The sequence below is a fragment of the Melanerpes formicivorus genome, unplaced genomic scaffold, assembly GCF_026170545.1.
Source record: "Melanerpes formicivorus ecotype bairdi unplaced genomic scaffold, bMelFor1.0.p_v2 SCAF_15, whole genome shotgun sequence".
Classification (NCBI taxonomy): Eukaryota; Metazoa; Chordata; class Aves; order Piciformes; family Picidae; genus Melanerpes; species Melanerpes formicivorus.
Window position 1 is genome coordinate 11,677,306 of NW_027142367.1, and position 19,921 is coordinate 11,697,226.

The 19,921-nt window shown below is 44.7% G+C and overlaps 1 protein-coding gene across 3 annotated transcripts in view; it reads right to left on the reverse strand.

The window, feature by feature from the left end:
* PIEZO2 (piezo type mechanosensitive ion channel component 2) overlaps nucleotides 1–19,921 on the reverse strand; it is a 381,856-nt gene that overhangs the window by 340,583 nt on the left and 21,352 nt on the right. The gene's annotated exons all lie outside the window — the stretch shown is intronic.

Here is a 19,921-nt window from a genome sequence, read left to right on the forward strand (position 1 = left end):
GAAACAAGCCATTATTACTAATAAGTTATACTGTGAGTAAGGTGAGATGGATGAAAGACAAAAATCTAGACACAGGCATTAAATGTAATTTTCTCAATCTGTAACTCAAGTTAAAAATAAAAGGTTGACCATTATGACTTAAAATCTTCAGCTGCACTAATAGAGCCAAATGTAAAAATGAGAATGATGTAAAACAGACTTCTAAAAGGGATATTAAAAGAATCAGAGCTACAGTTCAAATCTCCCATGCTGACATTTCAAAAGCTTTGCAAGTGCCTATGTATAAGTCTTTCTCTGTCCAAAATCTACCTTTATTTAATATCAGCCATCAACAAAATTCACTGTGGTGCTTTGCCTTAGCAGAGTTTTTTTGGGGAAAAAAAACCCAACCCAAATCAAAACAAACCAACAAAACCCCTATTTGCTAGTTTTCACATAAAATCCTGTAACAGCTATTCACCATCAGCTACCTCCAGGACAGCTGGTTTCTATAATGAATGGTACTTCAATTAGAAGGGTTCTTTTTGGTGACTCCTGTGAATATAAGTATGTTCTGATTAATTTTACAGATCTCCATGAAGTGGAAGGTTTTGTAAAATCTCTACAATATTAGGCCCATGTCTTAAATGAAGAGAAGCACCAAATAAGTAAACCATCTACAGAAGCACAGCAGGGTTTGATGATCATGACATCAGTGAGCACTGATATACTACAGTGACAGAGCACAGCAGACTTACTGGTAAACAATGGAATAAATAAAATGGAACCCAAGGAATGAAGTTCAATGACAAATTATAAATCACAGAAAATATATGGTTGGAAGGGACCTCAAAGATCATCCAGTCCAACCCTTGACCCAGCTCTGAAGGGTCACAGTATCACCATATCACAGTATTGCTAAGGTTGGAAGAGACCTCGAGGATCATCGAGTCCAACCTATCAACACAGACCCCATGACTAGACCATGGCACCAAGTGCCACCTCCAATCTCCTCTTGAACGCCTCCAGGGATGGTGACTCCACCACCTCCCTGGGCAGCACATTCCAATGGCAAACAACTCTCTCAGTGAAGAACTTTCTCCTTACCTCCAACCTAAACCTCCCCTGGCACAGCTTGAGACTGTGTCCTCTTGTTCTGGTGCTGGTTGCCTGGGAGAAGAGATCAACCCCTTCCCAGCCACAACCACTCCTCAGGTAGTTGTAGAGGGCAATGAGGTCACCCCTGAGCCTCCTCTTCTCCAGGCTAAACAATCCCAGCTCCCTCAGCCTCTCCTCATAGGGCTTGTGCTCGAGGCCTCTCCCCAGCCTTGTTGCCCTTCTCTGGACACGTTCAAGTGTTTCGATGTCCTTCTTAAACTGAGGGGCCCAGAACTGGACACAGTACTCAAGGTGCGGCCTAACCACTGCAGAGTACAGGGGCACAATGACTTCCCTGCTCCTGCTGGCCACACTATTCCTAATGCAGGCCAGGATGCCATTGGCCTTCTTGGCCACCTGGGCACACTGCAGGCTCATGTTCAGGCAGCTGTCAATTAGGCAGCTGTCAGTCCCTCTCTGTCTGGGAGCTCTCCAGCCACTCTGATCCCAGCCTGTAGCTCTGCATGGGGTTGCCGTGGCCAAAGTGCAGCACCCAGCACTTGGACTTGTTAAAATGCCATCCCAACTTGTTAAATGCCATCCCAACACTAAACAACACTAAACCATGTCCCTAAGTGCCAGGTCCACACACTGCTTAAACAACTCCAGGGATGGTGACTCCACCACTGCCCTGGGCAGACCATTCCAATGTTTGGGAACCCTTTCTGTGAAGAAATAGCCTGCACCTCCCCTAGCACAGCTTGAAACCATTTCCTCTAGTCCTGTCACTTGACACCAAGGAGAAGAGGCTGCCCCCTCATTGCTCCAATCTCCCTTCAGAGAGTTGTAGAGAGCAATGTCGCCTTCCCTCATCCTCCTCTTCTCCAGACTGAATAACCCGAGCTCCCTCAGACACTCCTCATGGGACGTGCTCCAGGCCCTTGGTGAGCCTCACTGTCCATTTCTGGACATGCTCCAGCACTTCTATATTCTTCCTATAGTGAAGGGCCCAGAACTGAACAATGAATCACTGTATCATTTTGACTCATAAAAACATCTTGGTGTGGATTTGAATACATAACGCAGACAACTTCAGCTCAACATGCCAGAGATACTGCACCTCAGTGTTACAACAAACACAAAGCCCACTATTGGAAAAGGGTCTAGAGGAGACCACAAAAAATGACCTGAGGGTTGGAACCCTTCTACTGTGAGGACCAGCTGAGAGAGTTGGGGTTGTCCAGCATGGAAAAGAGAAGACTCTGGGGAGTCCTTCTTGTCACCTTCCACTACATAAAGGGGACCTAAAGGGAAGATGGAGACAGACTTTTTAGCAGGACTAATTGTGACAGGACAAGGGGTGACAGTTTTAAACTAAAAGAGGGAGATTTAGACTGGATAGAAAGAAGACTTTTTTCTTCCCACTAAGGGTGGTCAAACCCTGGTCCAGGTTGCCCAGACAGGTAGTAGATGCATCATCCAGGTCATGCTGAATGGTGCTCTGAGCAACCTGCTCTAGTTGAAGACGACCCTGCTCCATGAAGGAGAGTTGGCATTTAAAGATCCCTTCCAACCCAAACCATTCCATGATTCTATTAGGAATGTGTTATTGATCTACTGTAAGCCAGCTGAAGCCCAGGCTGTTGACTTGTTCTGTAATGCACCAAATACATAATTTCAGTCACAATAAGTGGAGCCTGCTTGTAATTAAACTAACATCTGCTAGTACTTAATCCATTTATTCAGGTCCTAATACATGCAAGCTTTTTGCATTTAATCTCTAATCCACAAAGACATTCTGTGACCTTGGCATTAGGCCTCCTGTGCTTTGGTTTTATTATCCTGAGATTCTTATTTTTCAGTTTATCAAACACTACAAAGGTGGAAGTTCAATTGACTCGTTAATCACACAAGGGTTTAGGTTAGAAGGGTCCTTAAAGATCATACAGTTACAACCCTCCTCTTTTATCAGTCATCCTGTTTCTAATAGAGATATCACATGCATCCTTTAGTCTCCACAAGTTGCATTTCCTGACCTCCAGGGCTCAAAAAAAACCCTAATAAATTGTCAAAAAAGATATTAATTATATATATATATATTAATTCCATGTTATTACAAATAGAATGGGTGGAAGGGGATAAGAAATATTGTATGGGGGTTTTCACAAGTTCTGTATTCCTTTCTGCAAAGAGGATTTCTCTCCCTAACATCTTCATAGAATCATAGAATATATCTGATTGGAAGAGACCTCAAAGCCTATCCAGTCCAACCTTCAACACAGCACTGAAGGGTCAATGATAAACCGTGTCCCTAATTGCCAAGTCCACACGCTGCCTGAACACCCCCAGGGATGGTGACTGCACCACTGCCCTGGGTAGAATCATAGAATGGTCTGGGTTGGAAGGGATCTCCAAAGGCCATCCGGTCCAACCCCCTCTGCAGTCAGCAGGGACATATTCAACTAGAACAGGTTGCCAAGAGCCCTGTTGAGCCTCACCTTGAATATCTCCAGGGATGTGGCCTCCATCACCTCCCTGGGCAACCTGTTCCAGTGTTCCACTACCCTCATGGTAAAGAACTTGTTCCTAACATCCAATCTAAATCTGCACTTCTCTAGTTTGAAGCCATTGTCCCCTGCCCTATCAATCCAGGCCTTTGTAAACAGTCTCTCTCCATCCTTCTTGTAAGCCACTATTCAGGTACCGGAAGGCCACTATTAGGTCTCCCCAGAACCTTCCCTTTTCAGGCTGAACAACCCCAGCTCCCTCAGCCTGTCTTGGTAGCAGAGGTGGTCCAACCCCCTGATCATTTTCATGGCCCTCCTCTGGACCTGCTCCATCACATGTGCGTCCTTGCCACATTGAGGCCTCCAGACCTGGACACGGTACTCCAGGTGAGGTCTCACCAGAGCAGAGTTAAGTGGCAGAATCACCTCTCTTCACCTGCTGGCCGTGCTGCTTTTGATGCAGCCCAGGATTCCAATGTTTGATAAACCTTTCAGTGAAAAAATATTTCCTAATATCCAGCCTATAGCTTTCCTGATGCAGCTTGTAACCACTTCCTTTAGTTATGTCACTTCCCACCAAGGAGAAGAGGCTGATCCCCTCCTCGCTCCAACCTCCCTTCAGTACAAGTATGCCAGAGGACATTTGCAGGTTTAGGGGCTCAAATACATTTTAGATTTGAGGCTTTTTTTTGTTAGAAGCTTGGTAAAATGAGGAAAGATGAGCACAGTGGAGGCAATTTAGGCAATCAGCCTGTGATACACAAATCCTGTTACCAAATGGAAGTCATTACAATGAGAACAGCCAAAGAACTAACCCAGGATCAATAAAGATATCGTGAAATAGAATAGAAAGACTTCTGAAAAGCTAGGACAGTAACAAAACTCATAGTTTATTCTTCTCTGTACTTGCACTCTATTCCTAAAATGGAAAAAAAATGGCTGTAACAATACACTGTAATTGTTAATAAGATTACAGACAAGAGAAACTACTGAAAAAGATGTGTTTTGCAAATGACTGAAGGCTGACAATCAGGACGATCCAATTCAGTTGGAAGAGCTTTACCTAAAAAGACATCCCCCCCCCCCCACTCACATGTTTTAAAGACAAGTGAATATTTCATTGCTTTTCTTTTTCCTGGGCTGGTTCTGTGTGTTACCCTCACCCCCCCCCCCTCACCCCCTACCCTCCCTCTTTCTTTTTAAACTGCCTACATTGCTTCATGTAGTTTAAAGACTACCGTCACAGGCCCACAGAGAACAATGTGAACAGGTGGGAAGGTGTTTGGAAAAGTCACTATACTACCTGCACCTGCAAATTGTGCACTCAGTGTGAAGAGATGGCAAATCAATTCTGCACTGCAGCCTCCTCCTCACCCCCTCAAATATTCAGATAATGTATTCACTGTATGTTCAGTCTGTCTCTCCAAGAATACAGCTGGAAATAATGGGAAATTCTCTCCAAGACTGGAAAATGTGTTTAAGTGCTCCACACAGATATCAAATTTATGTGGTCTTAAAATATACACAGAGAGGAAAAAAAAAAGAATCATTTTTAGTTTAAAAAAATAATAAATCATTAGTCTCAATGAAAATTTGCTTGGAGCTCCCCAGCACAGACCCTCAACTGCTTGTCAGGACTATGCCCGAAAATTTTACAGAATATTTCTACAGGCTTTTGTTAAAGTGCATATACATATAAACACACACAAACCACTTCTCTCTCCATGTCTCACAGAGTCACAGAACAGTGGGGGTTGGAAGGGAGCTCTGGAGGTCATTTTGTCCAAATCCCCTACTAAAGCAGAGTGACCCAGAGCAGGTTGCACAGGACGGAGTCTAGGCTGGTTCTAAACATTTCCAGAGAAAGAGACTCCACAGCCTCCCTGGGCAGCCTCTTCCAGTGCTCCATCACCCTCACAGAAAAGAAGTTTCTCCTTATGTTTAGCTGGAACCTCCTATATTTCAGTTTGTGCCTGTTGCCCCTTGTTCTGTCACTGGTCTTCACTGGGGAGTCTAGCCACATCCTCTTACCCCCTGCCCTTTAGATATTGATCAGCATTGATAAGGGCCCCTTCTCAGTCTTCTCACAGTATCGTACAGGATATAACTGGTTGGAAGAGACCTCAAAGATCATCCAGTCCAAACCTCAATCCAGGCTAAACAGACCCAAGTCTCTCAGCCTTTCCTTGAAAGAGAGAGTTGAAGGCTGGAAATGCTATAAAAAGGCACCAAGCGGAACAGGAGGGAGAGCAAATATTTTCACTCATTCTTTTTAGCAACCCTTGTGGTTGACTTTGAGGCCATCGGACAATCTCCACAGAGAGATCCATAAGCACACATAGAAGCCCACATTGCAGGAGGGGTGCTCTGCCTGCTCCACACAGAAGAGAAATAATTAGTCTGGATGATTACTTTTCTCATCTCTCTCTTTAATTGTTTATGTGGCTAGGGAGGTTTTCTTTTCAGGTGGTTTCCTAAGGTAATTCATTCACACCATCTGTCAGCACCTTCTACCACTTTGAAATGGTAAGACAAGCTGTTAGCACATCCAGGTGTACAGTTGTTGATGCCACCTTTGTTTTGGTTACCCCTGGAGGATATGGGGACACGCTAGCCACACAATGAAGCAGGTTTGCCATGACAGCCAGCAAATAGCCTGCATAATGTATGAGCCACACTTCTGACAGCTCTGCTGGTGATGCCTTGCTGTTATTCAGCCCCTCTGCAGCAATATATTTTACTGGTATTTTTATTGCCAGCATGATAGTTTAAGTCTGGTGAAAAGCCCCCCTGGCCAAAAAAATGAGAAGACAGGGCTGCATTAGCTCAATCCATTGACTACATATTTGTTAAAATAAAATAGTATGACCAGCTGGGAAAAGAAAACAAAAACCAACAAAAAACCTACATGTGGAGATCTACAATGAAAACCTTTACTGGACATGAAAGAACATAATGAAGATCAATAAAATCATCCATAAGGATGGTGGGGGAAATTTAAGATGTTTAAACCAAGAGGTAAAATAATGTCTACCCTTGATGCTGGAAGAATTAATGAATAAAGCTCATCTAACAGGAAAAGCTTCTCATCATTCATTCAATCAGGAAAGGCAGCATGAGAAGAAAAGAGCCAATAAATAGGGAAAAGAAAAAGGAGGACATTATCAGACTGCTTTGGACTCCATGCAAAATCTCACAAACAGCTCCAAATAAAACAGACACAGAAAGGTGTAAAACTCAGGTTTACAAAGCCAGACCTAAATACTATGGCTCTTAACCACTCCAGACAATTGCACTGAGTCTTTGCTTCTCTTTCACCTTCACTAAAGTGACTGATAATAACACATTACATGGGGAATGAATTAAAACAAGGATTAAAAGTATAAAATGGAAGTGGCTGCAGAAAAAGTGATCTGAGTAATGCTGGAAGTACTTTCCAGCTGCAGAAAGGTCATTAGCAGATTTCCTCAAGGACAGATCTTGGCATAGACCTCAGTATTTTTTTCATTTGTCTTGGCAATTAAAATATGAGTGACAATGAAGCTTGCTAATAACACAGAGCTGGGAGGTACAGCCAATATGAAGCAAACCCAACCATCCAGAACAACTGCATGATCTTGAGGACTAAAAGAACAGGAATGAGATTTCATTTAGTAACTCAAAAAACAAAACCACCAAACAACAAACCAACCCAGACAACAAACTCACAAATATTAATGAGAGCAGCCCTATGGAGGAGGACTTGGAGGTGCTGGTGAGTGAAAGCTGGCCATGAACCAACAACATGCACCCACAGCAAGAACCAACCCTGTCCTGGGCTGCATGCACAGCAGCACGGGCAGCAGGTGGAGGGAGAGGATTCTGCCCTTCTGCTCTGCTTTGCTGAGATCCCACCTACAGTGCTGGGTCCAGCTATGGAGTCCTCAGCACTGCAGAGAGACATGGACCTGTTGGAGCAGGTCCAGAGTAGGCCACAAATACGATACAGGGGCTGGAACCTCTCTGCTGTGAGAACAGGTTGAGACAGTTGGGGTTGTTCAGCCTGGAGGAGGCTTCAGGGAGAACTTATTGTGGCCCTTCAGTACTTAAAGGGACCTACAGAAAAGACAGGGCAGTCTCTTCAGCAGGGTCTGTTGCAACTGGACAAAGGGTGATGGTCTTAAACTAAAATAGGGGAGATTTAGACTAGATGAAAAAATATTCTAACACTGAGGGTGATGAAACACTGGTCCAGGTTGCCCAGAGAGGTGATAGATGCCCCATCCCTAGAATTGTTCAAGGCCAAGTTGGACAGGGCTCTGAGCTGCACAATCTACTTAAATATGTCCCTGCTCACCATAGGGGTTTGGACAAAATGACCTTTAAAGGTCCCTTGCAAGTCACACCATTCTGTGATTCAATGAAACAACCTGGGTAAACAAGGTTTGCTCTATCAGCAGACAAACTAAAACCAGTGTCATACAGCTCTACTGGAAGCGAGGGCATAGTCAAAGACAGTTTCATTGGTAGAGGAAATAGGTACAGAATTATATTCATCACTGGTAAAACCTCATCCAGACAGGCATGGACACAAAGTTATTCTTCTTCAGTCCAACATAAGGCAGAGGATTAATAAAAGTGAACAACAAGAGAGTTCAGACTGTTTAGTGAAACAAAAGACAGGGGAAATACCAGGTGTCTATAAATACGTAACAGACAGGCGAGTAAAGGGGACAGGGCAGAAAAGCTATTTATGCTAAGGAAAATCTTTTTTTGGCATTAAAAAAAACAAACAACAAAAAAGCCCCACCACAAACCCACAAGGATTGGGTATGAAGAAATTTTCATTGTGAGTTAATGGGGTTTTACCCTTGCAAGGGTCATGGAAAGCCTGGAAAAGCATTCCCAAGGAACGTGAGAGAAGGGCAAACAAAGGTTTGATTTTGAAGTGGAGTCTGATCGGTTTGTGCAGAGACCTTATGTTGCTTCAGTGTGTACCAGCAGAACACATTCATGAATCAGAAGGTCCCTAAAAAAACATCTTTGTGATCAAAACTACACCCTACATTCATCCACATCTCCTCAGTGCAGTGCTGACATGCAAGCTAACATAAAACAAAAGGTGACAGACTTTAGGGAACACAAGGAGATAGATGGAGAAGAGGAAAAAAAGAGTTTACTTAGCTCTTTTTCTTTTTGGCAACAAGATGGGCTGGAGTTTTACCACAGAAAGAGCCTCTCTCTCTCTCTAAGTGTACTAGGTTATCATGACTCTGTTTATAGTACCCTTGCTTGCAGTAGTTCCTGGCACTTTATGCATTTTTCATAACTGTTTCTTGTTAATATATCCTGTATTCCTCAGAGAGCCAACAAAAAGGGCACTTAGTTGTTACTAGCATTTTGAAACAACAAAACAAGTAGCAAGAACCTTCTGAGAACCTTACAGGACTACAACTTGTGGTGTAAGAAACAGGACAACCCAACAGCATCCCCCCAAAAAACCTCAGATGTAAATACAACTTCCAGTGCCTGGTCACTGAGTCACTTATAACTACAAAGTTTTTAGTAGCAGATTTCCTCACTTGTGCCCACAAACACAGGAGCAATTCTATACACATCCATTAAAATATGTTACCACCATGTTTTCATGAGCAAAACAAGTTATAACGCACAAACAAAAGCCAATCCACTTGAAGAATTTGGTAGCTGGCCTGAGAATTGATGGTTTGCATGTTAAATAAAATAAAATAAGATAAAACAAAATTCAGAAGAGTAGTCCAAAACCTTGATACAGCAGTGGAGGAAGCACCCTGACCCTACAGACAGTTCACTATGAGACATTCCTCAGAAGGAAATCTCAAGATGCATTACTGCATTTATATAAATCCTTCCCTCTCAAAGCTTTGTTCCTTCTTCCTGACAAATCAATAAAAAAAGAATAGAATAGAATTTATAGAATAGACCAGGTTGGAAGAGACCTTCAAGATCATCACGTCCAACCTATCATCCAACACCACCTAATCAACTAACCCATGCAACCAAGCACCCTGTCAAGTCTCCTCCTGAACACCTCCAGTGATGGCGACTCCACCACCTCCCCGGGCAGCCCATTCCAATGGGCAATCACTCTCTCTGTGTAAAACTTCCTCCTGACCTCCAGCCTGAACCTCCCCTGGCACAGCCTGAGACTGTGTCCTCTTGTTCTGGTACTGGCTGCCTGGGAGAAGAGACCAACTTCTGCCTGTCTACAATCCCCCTTCAGGTAGTTGTAGAGAGCAATAAGGTCACCCCTGAGTCTCCTCTTCTCCAGGCTAAGTAGCCCCAGCTCCCTCAGCGGGCTTGTGTTCCAAACCCCTCACCAACTTCGTTGCCCTTCTCTGGGCACATTCCAGCAAGTCAACCTCCTTCCTAAACTGAGGGACCCAGAACTGGACACAGGACTCGAGGTGTGGCCTAACCAGTGCAGTGTACAGGGGCACAATGACCTCCCTGCTCCTGCTGGCCACACTGTTCCTGATGCAGGCCAGGATGCCATTGGCCCTCCTGGCCGCCTGGGCACACTGCAGGCTCATGTTCAGCCTACCATCAACCAGTATCCCCAGGTCCCTCTCTGCCTGGCTGCTCTCCAGCCACTCTGACCCCAGCCTGTAGCACTGCATGGGGTTGTTGTGGACAATGTGCAGAACCCGGCACTTGGATGTGTTCAATCTCATGCTCTTGGACTCTGCCCATCTGTCCAGCCTATCGAGGTCCCTCTGCAGAGCCTCTCTACCCTCCAGCAGATCATCTCCTAGCCCCCAGCTTGGTGTCATCAGCAAATTTACTGATGATGACTCAATAAATCACCACCCCCACACCCCCACCTCGGCCCTTCCACTTTGTGACTCCCACTCTGCACTTATTTTCATGTTTTCCCTGTCAATATCAGTATAAATCAATCTTTTGCTCCACATACATCTGGTATGCACTATATACCTTCCATGTCATCACAGAAGGGCAAAATTCTCCCTTTCACAGGCTGCAGCCTTTTCCACCAGAAAAACAGGTAACAGCTAGTAAATCTACTGCCACATACCCTTGAAGGTAGAGAGATTATACAGAGGGATGTGGATCAATGGGCCAAGGCCAGTATTATGAGGTTCAATAAGGTCAAGTGCCAAGTCCTGTATTCAGGTCACAACAACTCCAGGCAAAACTGCAGGAGTGGGGAAGAGTTTCTGGAAAGCTGACCAGTGAAAAAGGACCTGGGGGTGTTGGTCAACAGCTGGCTGAATAGAGCCAGCATGTGGCCAAGAAGGCCAACAGCATCCTGGTGTGCATCAGCAATAGTGTGGCCAGTAGGACCAAGCTAGTGAGTGTCCTCCTGTACTTGGCACTTGTGAGGCCACAGCTTGAATACTGGGATCAGTTTTGGGCCTCTCACTACACAAAAAAAAAAGACATTGAGGTGCTGGAGCAGGTCCAGAGAAGAGCAAAAACCCTGGTGAAGGGTCTAGAGAACAGGTCTCATGATGAGCAGCAGATGAGGGAACTGGAACTGTTTAGCAAGGATAAAAGGAGGAGAGGAGATCTTGGCTCTCTACAACAACCTTAAAGGAGGGTGGAGCATGGTGGATGTTGGTCTCTTTAGTAACAAGAGACAGGACAAAAGGAAACAGCCTTTGGTTTCATCAGTGGAGTGTTAGGTTGGATATTAGGAAAAACATCTTCCCCAAAAGGACTGTGAAGCCCTGGAACAGGCTGCCCAGGGGAGTGGTGGAGTCACCATTCCTGGCAGGATTTGAAAGCCATGTAGATGCAGTGCTAAGGGACACGGCTTAGCAGTGACCTGACAGTGCTGGGTTAACAGCTGAGTTGATGATCTTAAAAGTCTCTCCTGAACAAAATGCTTCTATACCCTTGACCAAACCAGGATACATGTGACACATGATTTAGTACTTCCTAAAAATTCAGCTGATTTCTTCTTCACTGTTCAGCTGTGCATGGCTTACATGTAACTTCAGTTTGAGGTTTTGCACGTAGCAAATCAAAGCAGCATGTTTACAGAAGTCCCTGCTAATCAGCCTACACACTAACATTCAAAGCTCTAAGAAAATAGCTACACAGAAAGATGGGAAAAAAAAACCCTCAACAATTTCTATCAAAGACTTGGATTCCCAGTAGAGACAAGGCTAAGGAGTCCCCAGAGCATTGCAGCCATAGCTGCAACAGTTTATCTCATTTCAGTACTTCACGGTTGTCCAGATAAACACGTTCCGTTTTTCAACCAGCAACATGAAAAACTACCAGAGCAAAAGTGTTTAAAATTCTGCAGGTTTTCTCCTGAAAATAAATCTGCCTTCGAGTTTTGCCTTAAAATGGTTCATATTTGAAAAGAAGTAAAAATGAGAAGACAAAGTTATTACTTCACAGAATTAGACTGAACGGTAGGGACTGGAAGGGATGTCTGGAGATCATCTAGTCCAGCCCCGCTTTGTAAAAGCAGGGTCACCCAGAGCAGGTAGAAATACTATTGAATTATCCATAGAACAAAACACACAGGCAGTAAGTCAAATAGAAGAGCTAAGGAACAAGCAACTCTTCTCTTGGAAGAAAAACAAAGAAATGTCAGTAAATTTCCAAATTTTAGGAAATTCTGTGAGAAGCCAAGTTTGAGGCACGTAGGACATTTCATTAAAGTTCAGCTGAGCTGGTGGTGTGATCTGAAGCACAGAACAAACAGGCTTGGATGAATCTTTCTACTTGGTGTATGACAGAACCACTTAATTGTTTTTACATGTCCTGGAAGAAGAAACTTAAAAAGGCCGAACTGCTGCACCAGTACAATAAGGTCATGACCCAGTGAGACATGAGATGACTAAAGTAATGTTCCCAAGAAAAATCAAATTTCCTGAAAAATCCAAGAACTTAGTTAATGTATAAAAATATCTTTGTGTGGCCATGATAGTGTTGGGATTTTTCAGCATTTTAAAAGAAAAAGTTTATTTTTCTTAAAGCAAAAAATTAAAATACAATTCCAAGCCACATAAGACAAAACTGAGCCCATTCTTCCCTGGAAAAGTGAACCCCCAAACACCATTATGGGCTGATGACTGCCCCTGATGTGAACAAACCAGAGAGCTGCTGACTCATAAAATGAATAGAATAGAATAGAATAGAATAGACCAGACCAGGTTGGAAGAGACCTTCAAGATCATCGTGTCCAACCTATCATCCAACACCACCTAATCAACTAACCCATGTAACCAAGCACCCTGTCAAGTCTCCGCCTGAACACCTCCAGTGATGGTGACTCCACCACCTCCCCGGGCAGCCCATTCCAATGGGCAATCACTCTCTCTGTGTAAAACTTCCTCCTGACCTCCAGCCTGAACCTCCCCTGGCGCAGCCTGAGACTGTGTCCTCTTGTTCTGGTGCTGGGTAGTTGTAGAGAGCAATAAGGTCACCCCTGAGTCTCCTCTTCTCCAGGCTAAGCAGCCCCAGCTCCCTCAGCCTCTCCTCATAGGGCTTGTGTTCCAAGCCCCTCACCAACTTTGTTGCTCTTCTCTGGACTTGTTGCAGCAAGTCAACATCCTTCCTAAACTGAGGGGCCCAGAACTGGACACAGGACTCAAGGTGTGGCCTAACCAGTGCAGTGTACAGGGGCAGAATGACCTCCCTGCTCCTGCTGGCCACACTGTTCCTGATGCAGGCCAGGATGCCATTGGCCCTCCTGGCCACCTGGGCACACTGCAGGCTCATGTTCAGCCTATCATCAACCAGCACCCCCAGGTCTCTCTCTGCCTGGCTGCTCTGCAGCCACTCTGACCCCAGCCTGTAGCACTGCATGGGGTTGTTGTGGCCGATGTGCAGAACCCGGCACTTGGATGTGTTCAATCTCATGCCCTTGGACTCTGCCCATCTGTCCAGCCTGTCAAGGTCTCTCTGCAAAGCCTCTCTACCCTCCAGCAGATCAACTCCTGCCCCCAGCTTGGTCTTGTCAGCAAATTTACTGATGATAGACTCAATGCCCTCATCCAGATCATCAATAAAGATGTTAAAGAGGATGGGGCCCAGCACTGATCCCTGGGGGACTCTATCTGACGCTGCCTGACTCCAAGCTTGCTGCATCCAGCAACCTGGGGCTCCCTGTGAGCTACTTAAAGCGGAAGAAAGGGAGAGAAGATCACCACACCCTCTTAAGAGGCAAAGCGTGATGACCCGAACAGCTGCCATGTGTGAGTGGCAAAAGAGGAACAGGAAGGTAGAGGAGATGGGATCTGTTCAGATCTTCCACCTGGAATGTGAGGAAAATTTTGTTTCTACTGAGGGTGGCAGAGCAGGGCACCTTGCTCTGGGTGACCCTGCTTTAGCAGGGAGGTTGGACCAGGTGATCTCCAGAAGTCCTTTCCAATTGCACCATTCTGTGATTGCTCTCATTTGAGGAAGTAGCAGGGTTTCTCCTGCTTGTAGCATTCAGCAACAGCCCCAGGGCACACAGGGGGACACTCCCTAAGCCATGTACCAACAGCCCCAAGGACCCCAGAGCTTGGGCTGGAGAGCAGAGGGAGGCACACTGAGTCAGCACAAGCCCCTGTCTCTGTTGAGCTGATGACCATGCACATCATCTCCTCAAGTGTTCAGCCCTAGGCCCCAAGACCCTGCTACCTGCTGAGAGACCACTGTCTTTGCTGGTCACAACCCCTCAGCCCACCACCACACAGAATCATTTTGGTTGGAAAAAATTATCCAGTCCAACCATTAACACAAGTCCACCAGCCATGTACCTCAGCACCACATATACATATCTATTAAATACCTCCAGGAATACCACTGCCTGGGGCAGCCTGTTCCAGAGAGAACCCTTATGGGGAAGACATTTTTCCTAATGTCCAACCTAAACCTCCTCTGCTGCAACTTGAGGCCATTTCCTCTTGTTTTATCACTTGCAAGTTGGGAGAAGAGACAACCCTTTATTTTGCTACAACCTGTCACTTCAGGTAGCTGTAGACAGTAAGAAGGTCTCCCCTCAGCTGTATTTTACTCAAGTTAACCCCAGTTCCCTCAGCTGCTCTTCATAAGACTTGTGCTCAGGGACAATGTCTCAAGGACTGTATCCAGCCCAACACCAGAAGCACAAGGTCATCTGAGTCAGGCAGTTGCACTGCTTTGCTATCTAAAGTCACTGTAGCAACTCACACCACTACTTTGATCAAATGTTGAGAAGCCTGCCCTAGACTGTCATTGCCATTGCTTCATCATGAAGACATCACATATCAGGTAGGGTTGAGTAGGAAAGCAGGCAGGCAGCAGGAATGCTGACCACCAAGTATCCTAGAGACCTCCAAAGACCCACGGAGCTGAAAGGACACATGGTGGACAGAACTATAGAATGGTCCGGGCCAGAAGGGACCTCCAAAGGTCTTCCAGTCCAACCTTCCTGCAGTCAGCAGGGACACCCCCAACTAGATCAGGTTGCCCAGGGCCTTGTTGAGCCTCACCTTGAATATCCCCAGGGAAAGGGCCTCAACCACCTCCCTGGGCAACCTGATCAGCCCCAGGGCTCTCAGTCTCTCTTCACAGGGAAGATGCTCAAGTTCCCTATTCATCCTTGAAGCTCTCTGTTGGACTCCCTCCAGGACATTCCTGTCTCTCTTGAACTGGGGAGCCCAAAACTCACCACAGTATTCCATGTGAGATCTCAGCAGGGTAGAGTAGACAGAGAAGCAGGAACAGAGAAGGAAACAATAGATATAAATAGCTTTTAGGACAACATATACACCCCACAGAGGGTATGATTAAGTCTTCTGAATTTCCATTTCTGTTTTCACTAGCTGCTAGCTTGGATGCAAGCTTTGATTCTCTGCTGCATCCATTCCAGTACTCTCAGTGTTTTATGGAAGCCCTGTCATTTCCCTTTCCAGGATTCACTGTTGCTGGCCATTATGACTAACAAATTTTTTTCCTGACAGTGTTATTTGATGGTTTTATTATGTCTGCCAGCTGGCCTAGTTGGCTGTTTTCATCTTCCTAGCCTGCATCCAAACATCACTGATCTCTTTGAACACACCTACATATTTTCTTATTTCTCAAGAAAACCAGGCAATGATTTCTCCACTCCTCTCTATAAACACCTCCTACCATCTCTCACCCTACTATGAACTTCCTTAATCTCATTCTCTGTATTCTCACCTTCCATAACCTGCCTGCCTTCTTTCCTCTCCTTCACTTAACTTCCCTTATCTGCCTGCTTTTAGATCCTTTATAAAATGGGCTTAAAACACACACATTCATTACAACCAAGTTATTATGCAATTATCCTCTTCATGAATGATTCTCTCTTGTGACAGTTGGCAGGTCAGTAAATTGCACTCAATTTGTATTTCTTCAAATGTAACTCAATTTCCTTCCAAGGAAGGTGACTGTTTTTCTGGAGTCACACCAACACAATTCCTATAACCCACAGCTCATTCTTTCAGAAAATGGTAAGCTCAGAAGCAGACCAGCTCCCACATGAGGGCATGTAGCTTCTAAAGAGGAAAGGCAAACCACCAATGAAGAATCACAACATCATTTAGATTGGAAAAGACCTTTAAGATCGGCAAATCCAACCATTTACCCAGCACTGTCAAGTCCACCACTAAACCATGTCTCTCAGCACCACACCAACACTTTTTTGGAACATTTTCAGGGATGGTGCCTCCACCACTTCCCCAGGCAGCCTGTTCTGGGGCTTAGCAATTCTTTCAGGGAAGAAATTTTTGCTATCATCCAAGCTAAACTTTCTCTGGCACAATTTAAGGCCTTTTCCTCTTGTCGTATTGCTTGTAACTTGGGAGGAGACCAACCTCCACCTCGCTGCAACCTCCTTTCAGGTAGCTGTAGAAAGTGAGAAGGTCTTCCCCAAATCACCTTTTCTCCAAACTGAACTCCAGTTAGAACTTGGGAGAAGCAGTAATGCTTCTGAAATCCATCCCCAAAAACCCCATTCATCCATCTTGCTTCATCCTGGTACTTTGACCCACCTTGGTTCTTCACACGAGCCTCACATAAAAAAAGTCTTTCCCATACATAATGATGATTAACTTCTAAATACCTTCACAGCAAGGAAAAATCACAGGACAGAAAGGTACCCTTGTGACCAAGAAGGCCAATAGTGTCCTGGGGTGGATTAAGAGTGTGTCCAATAGATTGAGGGAGGTTGTCCTCCCCCTGTACTCTGCCCTAGAGTATTCCACCCATGTCTGGAGCTCTCAGTACAGGAAGGACTTGGACCTAATGGAGCAGTGATAGGATGAGGGGCAATGGCTTCAAACTAGAGAAGAATAGATTTATATTGGAAGCAAATGAACCAAAGAATCCAGTGTTTGCAAAGTGAAGACACCATCCTTGATGGTGTTCAGGAAACGCAGACAGGACACCTCAGGATGTGGTTTAGTGGGTACTGTGGTGTTGGATTCACAGTTGGACTTGATGATCTTAGGGTTATTTTCCAACCTCAATGATTCTGTGGACTAAGGAAATCTGCTTGGGTTTTGTGGTTTTGTTTGGTTGGTGGTTGTTTGTTTATTTGAATAGGTTTCATTTCACCTACCAAGTACTTCAAACGCACTTTCAAATACCTCCTCTGTGATTCTCATGTTGTTCAAAGCCCATTTACTTCCCTACATGTCAAGGAATCCAGTAATGCCTTGATGACATGAAGTAATAATGGATTATCTTGCCATTAATCTGCAAGGTATTCCATTATTACCACATGAAAGATCTAACTGGACTTCCCACTGCAAAGTTGTGTTCTTTGTAAGAGAAATGGTGCAGTCACCATCCCAGACAATAAACAGATGGTTACTGCAGGATGCTGACCTGTCAGAACTCCCAAAAAAATCAATGCAAGCTGCACACACTCAAACACTATAAAGTCAAAGCTATTTGTATCAGAAAAAGTGTGCCCAGCAGGACCTGGGAAGGGAGTATCCCCCTGTACCCAGCCCTGGTGAAGCCTCACCTCGAATCCCAGGGTCAGTTTTGGGCCCCTCACTGTAAGAAAGGCATTGAGCTGCTGGAGCAGGTGCAGAGAAGGGCAATGAAGAGGGTGAAGCTCTAGAGCATAAGTCCATTGAGAAGCAGCTGAAGGCACTGTGGCTGTTTAGTCTAGAGAAAGAGAGGCTGAGAGATAACCTCACTCTCTACAACTACCCGGAATGGGGTTGTAGCAAAGCGGGGGTTGGTTTCTTCTCCAAAGTAATAAGCAATAGGACTAGAGGAAACAGCCTGGAGTTGAACCAGGAGAGGCTTAGGTTGAACATTAAGAAAACATTTATTCTCCAAAATGTTTGTCAAGCTATGGAACAGACTGCTGAAGGAGTCACTTATCCTGGAGGGATTTAAAGATGTTGAGGTACATGGCTTCCAGGTGACATGGCACTGCTGGTTTAATGGTTGAACTCTATGATCCTAGAGGCCTTTTCTAACCTAACTATTCAATTAGAATCTATTTGGTTCGGTTCTACAACACTTTTTATTATGTTGCCTCTACTTTAATAATAATTAATATTTTAGAAGCAATCTAAATGTCTAATAAGCTTAATTATACTGTAATACAGAACTGACAGACAGGGAGCTGGGGTAAACTGCACAGTTACCAACAAAAAACACATAAAGGAAAGTGCAAAGGAGGATATTAAATGATGAAGGCAATTTGCTTGTGGTTTTTTTCAGAAGACTCAACATCCCTGAGGGCTGTGAATCTGCTAGTCTGGATACAACCAGACAGGAACAGCTTAAAAATGAAAACAAAAAAAAGGCTTAGCAGCAAAGGCTACTCTGTCAGTCTGAGGAATCTTTTTATCCTGCTCAGGTGGACAGACAGTGATGCTACAGCCTGTGGTGGCATCTTCTACCATGATCTTGATTAAAAAACCAACATGAAACAAATAACTTCACTGGTCTTTGCTAAGAAGACCTCTGTGAACAACACTGGTAGGTGTTGTGCAGATTTGGTGAACCACTTCATGGAAGACACTTCACTCTTGTGCCCATGACTGCACTCCTAATATCTCCTCCTTTGCTCATGCATACCCATGACATGGAATCAGAAAATGCATCAGGGTGAAAGAGACCCTCAAAAGTCATCTTATCCAATCCCCTGCAGTGAGCAGGGACATCTCCAACTAGATTGGGATGATTGTTCATTTATTAACATCATTTGTGGTCTGAGTAACCACAGCCTGCTGACTTTGAGGCTGAATCTCAAATGTTTTTTATTTTCATGAACAATCTAATTAGACACAAACGTATCTCAGGAGTGAAGGGAATGACAAGCTAATCGTTAATCATCTCAAGTTACCTAACAGCAACAGCAGCAGTTTCTTCCTTATTTTGTTTCACGTCTTGCTCTGATTTACTCAACTTGGTTAAAATCAGATGGGGTGTAATATGTTATCTGATCCATGGATCCACAGAATCACCAAGGTTGGAAGAGACCTCAAAGATCATCGAGTCCAGCCTGTCACCACAGACCTCATGACTAGACTATGGCACCAAATGCCACATCCAATCCCCTCTTGAACACCTCCAGGGACAGTGACTCCACTACCTCCCTGGGCAGCCCATTCCAATGGCGAACAACTCTCTCTGTGAAGAATGAAGACACTGGCACATTCTAGGCCACCTTTTGGCACTTGCAGTACTTATTCTTGGACAATTGCCTATGGAATCATCATATTTTTGGAGGAAGTGGGGGGGGGGAAGGAGGAAGCGGGGGGGAAGGAGGAGGAAGAAGGAAGCTGGGATAAGTCTAGACAACAGATTTTATGAGGAGCAGCTGCAAAAATTGATGTTGGCCAGCTTGGAGAAAAGAAAGCTGAAAAGACACATTGCTCTCTACAACTACCTGAGAAGAGGTTGTAGCAAGGTGGGGCTCAGTCTCTTCTCCCAGAAAACACGTGACAGGGTGAGAGGTCTTTTTCCATCTTAATGATTCTATGAATGTTTCTGGATCACTTTTTCTAATGCACACCTATTATATTGTATTGTATTTCCCTGTACATATAAATAATTCTTTTAGGTGTAGAAAAGAAGGTGGCCTCACAATAAGGCACCAATTTGAGAAACAGACTAAATAACTTGCCAAATGTGCCAGCCAAATGAAAAGAATGATTGAGTGTGATGCTTCTGCAATGATCCACTAAGATGACACAGTGAATACTTCATTTAGAATGTGGCATGCAGGGTTGGTGTGAATCTTTCAAAGGAAGAGGCAACAGATGCAGACAGTGAAGGATGCAAAGTGACAGGAAGACATGAGGATGCTTCCCACAATTATGACAGTTATCTACACAAATAGGCCTCAGGAAAGTCATCTGGGTGGCTTAGAAGGA